The sequence below is a fragment of the Macaca mulatta genome, chromosome 7, assembly GCF_049350105.2.
Source record: "Macaca mulatta isolate MMU2019108-1 chromosome 7, T2T-MMU8v2.0, whole genome shotgun sequence".
NCBI classification, from domain to species: Eukaryota; Metazoa; Chordata; class Mammalia; order Primates; family Cercopithecidae; genus Macaca; species Macaca mulatta.
Genome location: NC_133412.1, coordinates 49,748,871 through 49,756,804, shown reverse-complemented (window position 1 = coordinate 49,756,804; position 7,934 = coordinate 49,748,871). Strand labels below are relative to the sequence as shown.

The 7,934-nt window shown below is 42.8% G+C and overlaps 1 protein-coding gene across 30 annotated transcripts in view; it reads left to right on the top strand.

Annotated features, from left to right (window-relative positions):
* MYO9A (myosin IXA) overlaps nucleotides 1-7,934 on the top strand; it is a 306,752-nt gene that overhangs the window by 346 nt on the left and 298,472 nt on the right. For 22 of the 30 annotated variants that reach the window (XM_077939678.1, XM_077939676.1, XM_077939681.1 and 19 more), the window contains exon 1: nucleotides 175-572. The exons of the other annotated variants lie outside the window; for them this stretch is intronic. The gene's annotated coding sequence lies outside the window, so the exon portion shown is untranslated. Of the gene's footprint in view, nucleotides 1-174; nucleotides 573-7,934 lie in introns of those variants that run through there. 30 annotated transcript variants of the gene reach the window in all.

The window sequence follows — 7,934 nt, the reverse complement described above, 5'->3', positions numbered from 1 at the left end:
GCGCACGCTGTACTCTCCGGTGGCGTCACGTGCGGGGGCGGGACCGGGCGGGACCGGGCGGGGCCGACCCAGGCTGGCAGTAGGGGGCGTGGGAGGTAAGTGCGCGCGCGCCTGCTCGCCTGCAGCCGTGGAGTCGCGCGGGGCGGGGTTGCGTGCGCGGGGTCGGGGGCGCGCGGCCGAAGCGGACAAGGGACGCGGCGACGGTTGACTGTGGCTGTTGAGAGAGTACAGGACAGTCAGGACCGCGAAAGGCGGCGACGGAGGCAGTAGCTGCACCGGCAGAGGCGGCCGCTGGCAGCAGTTGAGGCGGCGGTCCAACGCGTGCTCTCTGGGCGGGGTGCAGCGGGGGATGTGCCTGCCCAGGCCGGGCGGAGTCTCTCTGACAGGGCGGGGGATGCGCAGCGGCCGCTCGCCCGGACCCTGAGGCTGCTGGGTCCACCCTCCCGGAACCGTCCGACCCTCGGTGGCCTCGGCCTCCTCTGCCATCTCCCGCCCGACCCTGGGGCGGAGGGTGGGAGGCAGCTTCCGCCGAAGAGGAGGGGGCTGCGGTGGCCACCGCGGCGGAGCCCGAGGTAAGACCCGCCCAAGCGCTCAGCGGCCCTGCAGCCCGTCCTGGCCCACGTCTCAGCCTTGCTATTTGGCTCCGGTCGGGCCGCCCCGCCCCGTCCCAGCGGAGACGCCCCGCGAGCGGGTCTGAACCGAGCCTCCCAAACACCAGATCACGGCCCCGGATCCCCAGTAGACCCCACCCCCCGTATCTTCCATTGGCCGGACACCATTCCGGTCCTCCAGCCTCCCCGGAGATTCTGTCACGGTCCCCCCAATCCAGCAGACCCCATTAGAACCCCTCAGAGTCTCTCAGGACTCCTAATGGAGCTTCCAGACTCCGTTACATCCTCCCTTGGGCTGACCTCATTACAGTTCCTGAGACAAAGTCTCGACCGCCCCCTAACCCATTGCGTCCCCCAGGTGCCCCTCGCCCTACCCTTTTTAATAGACCCCCTCCCAGCTCGCTCATCACCAAGCCGACTAGCGCTAACCCTAGCCATCACGGCTTTGAGATAGCCGCTGTCATGGTGCTCTTACTCCCGGTAGATGTGGTGACAGCCGTCACAGACTTTGGCTTCTCTCCCACCACCGACTGTAGCCTCTCTCACAGACCTCTCCTCAAGCAAACCTTGTTATCTTTCTCCTCAGTCGCGATCCTTTCTTTGGTTGAAAGGGCTTTGCCATGAAATCCTGAGGGAATATTTGCTTAGCCTAGTGTATTCGCTCCATTGTGACTTAAGGGGACCGACCGAGACCCATGTTTGGAGGGGTTGGGCTGACAAAAGCGGGAGGCAGAGTGAAGTTATGGAAGCATGGGGCCAGTTGTGTGTGTGCCATTATAAGGTCACAGAGCCTGCGCCTCATCTTGTCTGTTCTGTGTAGAACTGTGAGGTTGTTCAGCTCTGGCGTTTTAGGGACCTCTGTAAGGATTAAATCATGTGGCACTAGTGGATATAACTATGTCGTCTTGTAGTATTACTTCACCTCCTTACCAATTGCTGCAGATACTAGAACTGTTTTTTATTTTTATTTTTAAAGGATGCCAGGGGACTTTTGGATTCACTGTTTTTGGATTTGCTAGAAAAATAAGACTTATAGCTTTCCTTAATCCCTGAATACTTCGATGTCGGTTTAATAATAAACTTTTGCTGCCTGGTGCTGCTGTCTTGCTTCTCCAAGAAGCAAGTACAGAAATCATGCAGTGTTCACTGAGGTCATTACCAACAACAGCCTTCTCGATAGCAGTAAAATGTTGAATAAAATGTTTGTAGAAGTTGAGCTCCCGAGTTGTCAAGAAAGAAACGTAATGTTCCATCAAATGATCAGTACGTAATTTTAATATTGGTATAAAGATGAAATATAAAGAGGTCTTTGTAGTCATACACACACACACAGTAAAAAATGTTAAAGTAACAGAAGGAGAAAATCACATTAAAATTATAGATAATAACAAGACTTAAAAGCCAAAAGTTTCAGAAGAGTAATGTAGTAAAAAGTTTCTGTTCCGCCTTCATTCTCCAGCCACCCATTTTTCCTCTTTAGAGGCAACCACTATTTCCAGCTTCGTGTGTATCCTTTCTGAGATATTTTCGATATATAAACCTATATACATTTATATTTTGAAGACACTATACACAAATGGTTGCCTACTTTACCCTCTATACATAGCCTGTTTTTTTCACTTAGTGCTACATCCTGGAGATCATTTATTAGCAATACATATGGAAGTGCCTCATTTACTGGCTGGATAGTATTCCATTTTTGTGGACTGGAGGTTATTTTTGGTTTTTTGCTTTTACCAACAATGCTACATGCTTTTCTTTTAAATGTATCTGCTGTTATATGTATGTTTAAATAATTTTGTGATTTGAAAAAAATTCCTCATGATTCTTTTAGGTTGAACCTACAGAAAGGATGTAACTAAATGTCTCATTGAACCTCTGAGCTTCCACAGTGTGACTAGCTGTGGTAATTATATTTATTAAATTATTGGAGGATTTTAAAGCAGGGGACTGGAATGATCAGATTTGCATTAAAAAAGTCATTCTGGCTGTAGTGAATTGAAGAGTAGAATAAGGCTAAAGGCAGGAATATTAGGGTTATCCAGGCAAATGGTGAGACTGGATCTGAACTTGGATATTGGGAGCTGAGTTGGTGATTTTATTGTATTTGGGGTTGCGGAGAAGTTGCATAGAGGATAAAATCTAGGATTCTGGCTTGTGCCTTTCACTGAGTTGGGGATTCCCATAAGGAGTGGGATTTTATTTTTATTTTGTCAAGGAAGAGGGATAGGGGGTTAATTTGTGACATGTTCAGTTTAGGTGACTATAGTTCTGTCAGATGTAGATGACCATTAAGCAGCTGGATTTGTGGCTGAAGTGCAGTGTCAGGTTCTGGGTTGATAGATTTTGGAGGCAAAATCATACAGAAGGAAGGAGAAAAGGTTTTAGGATGGAAACCCAACATTTAAATTACAGGTAGAGTTGAATATTTAAATTAGTAAATTACATGATTAAGTTCCTTTAAAAAAATCTTATTCCAGTTTAAGCATTAACAGTGAGATTCACTATCTAATATATGAATTTTTAACAGTTATTTTCCCTCAGTTATTTTAGTACTATATAGTTCCTGAGGAAAATTGGGTAAACTTAAGAGTTTTTTTTAAGAAAGTACCTCAATAGAAATTAGCAATATAAACTCCATCTTTCCTAATCATTTGGATTATACTATGTGGAAGTTTGTTCAATCTTTAATAATTGCAGAGAAGTGTAGGAGGTTTGAAAATATGATTTCCCAAGAATATTAAGGTTTTTAGTTGGAGTGATTTTTGTTTATATTAACTCAGTTTGAAATAAATATTAGTCAAAGACTTTTCAGACATTTTAAAAACCACAGTATTGACTTAATGTATTGATTCCTAAGTCTAGAACTGCTGTCTACAGTGCTTGCCTTTGCTCTAGACCCCTGTAAAAGCACTGCCAAAGGACATCACCACTTTGATTCACACTTCACAAACACTTCAATCCAAACATTTAGGAAACAAAACTCTTCCTGCCTCTTTCCCACCCAAAACGATGGGGAGAGATTCCTCATGAAACCTTCAGGAACCTGGGAATTGCCCTCGGCTTCACTCTGTAGTTCACTGCCAACATCCAGTTTGTTACTGTCTAGTACATTTTCCCTCATGATATTTCAGGTCATTCCTTGTTACTTTTTGTTGCCTCTACCTTATTTTAACTAAAAATATCTGTTTATTTGGCTTCTGTAATGCTGAGTGGTCTTCTTACCTTCTGTCTTCTGCCTCTTGTTATGCCCTCCAGTTCATTCTCTTGACTGCTGTTGGATTAAGCGTTCTAAAATGCTCTTTTAGCCAAGCTCTTTCAATTGTGGGGAAGAGACTCAAGTTACCTTAAGTAATGAAGTGCTTATTGAAAGGAACCATACACAGGGGAACCCAGGAAAAGTTAAACAACTTGCTCTCAAGAACAAGAACCTAATAAAACTTACTCTCAAGAAGAATAAGAACCTAATAAAGCTGGAGACTTCACTCCAGTGCTGCATTGTTAACTTGTCCTAGATACCCTTTCTTTCTTCTCCACAGTTTTTCCCACCATGTCATAGCTTCCATTTATTCCTAATTTCTGCTCCTTATAACTACTATGTGACCCCATGCCAGCATCTCACCTCTTGGCTGCAGTCATTTTAACTTCAGCTCCTGTTGCTAACCATTTCCTTTTCCCTAGGATTTTCTGATTTGAATTCCCAAGAAACAATTTCTTTGGCTCAGCTCTTTTTCTCATTGATTGCTAACAAGTGTGTGTACTTAGGTTATGTCACTATTCTTGGCCATTTATTGTTAGCTGTGTGCTTGTATGTATATATGGGTATGGGGAAAGATCTTAGTGGTAGAAAGTATGGGGCAGTGTGCAGGCTCATTTACCGCGAAATGGGGTTGTGAGCGTGGCCCACACCATAATTTTGACATGTATAGTAGAGATAAAAATCAAATCATGTTCTTCCCTATTGAAAAATCTTCAAAAAAGCTGTCTCATCGCTTTCAGGATAGAGTTTAAACTGTAGCATGGCATGTATATGAGATCATTTATAATCTAACTCTTAATTCTCTAGCCTTTCTTCACTTGCTGTCTTCCTTAAATTCTTTAATCCACTCTTACTGACTTTAGGCTTCCTCTCAGGTAATGTGCTTTCTGTCTTATCTTTTACATTTGATGTTCTATTTCCCTGATTTCTGCTTTCCCCTTCCTTTGCTTGGCTAATTTCTGTCTGACCTTTAGGATTCAGTTCAGATGTATATTCTTCAGGAAGCTTTCCTTTACCCCTTTCAGATTAAGTTAGGTACCATTTTTATGTGCTCCTGTAGCACATAGTAATTACTTCTATCATAGCTATCTAATGAAATTGCTTCGTTACTTATCTGTTTTCTTCACTAGGGTTTGACTACTTTGGTAAGAGGGATGATATCAGTGCTTTTTAGTAAGACAAGTTTTTAGATTGAGCATTTTAAAAAATATAAGTTAAAAAAATAAAAAAATAGGTCTCACTATGTTGCCCAGACTGGTCTTAAACTCCTGGACTAGAGCCATCCTCCCGCCTCAGCCTTTGAAAGTGATAGGATTACAGGCGTGAGCCACTGTGCCCAGCCTAAAAATATAAGACTTTATAAATTATAAAATATACAAAAAGTACATAGCTGGTAAATACATAGGTCAGTGAATTTTCACTAGGAACATACCAGTGTAACCAGCACCTACATCAAGATACAGAATATCACTAGAACTCTACAAGCTGCCTCATGCCTTCTTCTAGTCACTAATCCAGCTCATAGAGGATTTAATTTACATGGGAAGTCCTTTAACATATAGGTTTCTGTACCTATTTTGTGTGTATCTTTAGATATACAAGGAATATAGGTATTGGAATTTTGATCCTGTAGAAAGAACGTATATAATTTATGTTACAGAAACAATTATGTCATAGTTTCATACAATAGACAAGTTCAATATAACATAATACTACTAAGGTTTATTTGTGAGATGTTATATTTAGGTAGGTGTTTCATACATTTAATATGATTTTGGAGTGGCAGAAAATAATATGATAGAACAAAGTATATTTGCTGAAAATGGCCTGTGAATTATGAGTGGTAAATATGCTTGGGATAGGTATAGTAAACACGTAAAGCGCTTTCCAAGTAGTGTTAGGCCTCTGGGTTTTAATGTGAATTATGTTGCTGGCATATTTTGGCAGTGGGGTCATCCAGCGGGCAACTGAAGTGTAATTTTACATGTACAGTGAGGAACGGACTAGCTGTCCTGTTATAGACAGCTGGCTTGCTAAAAATTGTGGTTTTTTTTTTTTTTTAAACAGCAATAATTTTAGAACATAGTAAACTCTAAGATTGTGTAGCTCTTTGAATATATAACTCTATTCTTTTAAATATTCTTTTTCCTTAGATAGGCTTTCATATCTGTGAATCTTAAATACATTAAGTGGAGAGAATATGGATTTTCAAACCTAGATTTCTAACAGACCTAGATTCAAGTTCTAGCCTCATAACTTTTGAACTGTCATTTATGGGCAAACCATTTAACATTTGTGAGCTTGTCAGAATTTTCATCTCTCAAATGGGGATGATTGGGAGATGGAGGTGGAGGCAGGAGGATCACTTGAGCCTAGGAGTTTGAGACCAGCCTGGGCAACATAGGAGACCCTGTCTCTACAGAAATGACAAAATTATTATTAAATAGCTGAGTGTGGTGGCATTCACCTATGGTCCCAGCTACTTGGGAGGCTGAGGTGGGAGGATTGCTTGAGCCTGGGAGGTCGAGGCTGCAGTGATCTGTAATCATGCCATTGTCCTCCAGGCTGGGCAACAGAGTGAGACCCTGCCTCAAAAAAAAAAAAAAATTGGGGATAATATTTGCCTCATAAGACTATCATTGGAGTTAAAAAAAAATTTTATGTGAAGCACCGAGCATATAGTAGGTACTCAATAAGTCTTCCTTTTCCCTCTTGAATACATCTATTTCTTGTTTTATTTATTTATTAATTTTTCTTCTTCTTTTTTTTTTTTTTATAAAGACAGTCTCGGCCTGGCGTGGTGGTTCACGCCTGTAATCCCAGCACTTTGGGAGGCCGAGGTGGGTGAATCATGAGGTCAGGAGATCGAGACCATCCTGGCTAACACAGTGAAACCCCGTCTCTACTAAAAATACAAAAAAATTAGCCAGGCCTGATGGCGGGTGCCCGTAGTCCCAACTACTCGGGAGGCTGAGGCAGGAGAATGGCGTGAACCCAGGAGGCGAAGCTTGCAGTGAGCTGAGATCGCGCCACTGCACTCCAGCCTGGGCAATAGAGCGAGACTCCGTCTCAAAAAATAAATAAATAAATAAAAATAAGACAGTCTCACTCTGTCACCCAGGCTGGAGTGCAGTGGTGCAATCTTGGCTCACTGCAACCTCTGCCTCCTGGGTTCAAGTGATTCTCGTGCCTCAGCCTCCCGAATAGGTGGGACTATAGGTACGTGCCACCATGCCTGGCTAATTTTTGTATTTTTAGTAGAGACAGGGTTTCACCATATTGACCAAGCTGCTCTTGAACTCCTGACCTCAAGTGAGCCTCCTGCCTTGGCCTCCCAAAGTGCCGAGATTATAGGTGTGAGCCACTGCGCCCAGCCTGTTTCTTGTTATGTTTAAATATGAAATCAGTAATTTTTTTTTTTTTGAGACAGAGTCTCTCTCCGTTGCCCAGGCTGGAGTGCAGGGGAGCGATCTCTGCTCACTGCAAGCTCCGCCTCCTGGGTTCACGCCTTTTTCCTGCCTCAGCCTCCCGAGTAGCTGGGACTACGGGTGCCTGCCACCATGCCCGGCTAATTTTTTGTAGAGACGGGGTTTCACCGTGTTAGCCAGGATGGTCTCGATTTCCTGACCTTGTGATCCGCCCGCCTCAGCCTCCCAGAGTGCTGGGATTACCGGTGTGAGCCACCGTGCCCGGCCGAAATCAAGAATTTTAAGAATTTCATTGTGTGACTTTTAGAAAAAATGGCTAATCAAAGTTTGTTGCTAAAAGAAGTAGATATTAGGACAGTCTGTCTGCTAGTTGTCTTTCAAGTGTGATATTTTTCAATTAAAATATTTCTTGTGGCATTGGGGCATTAAATTTTTTTGAAAAAATATTGCAAAGAAATGCTGCTCTTGATGTCTTAGCATATAGGATTAATGGATTTTAGAATGTATTTGATTCAGTGTGAGTTATCATAACAAAATGTGTTCTGTTTGTTAATGACAAACATTCCTTAAATAATTGACAGATTTTAGTACTATTGCTGTTTGTAGTGTGTAAGTATTTGTTTGAAATCTGTTTGC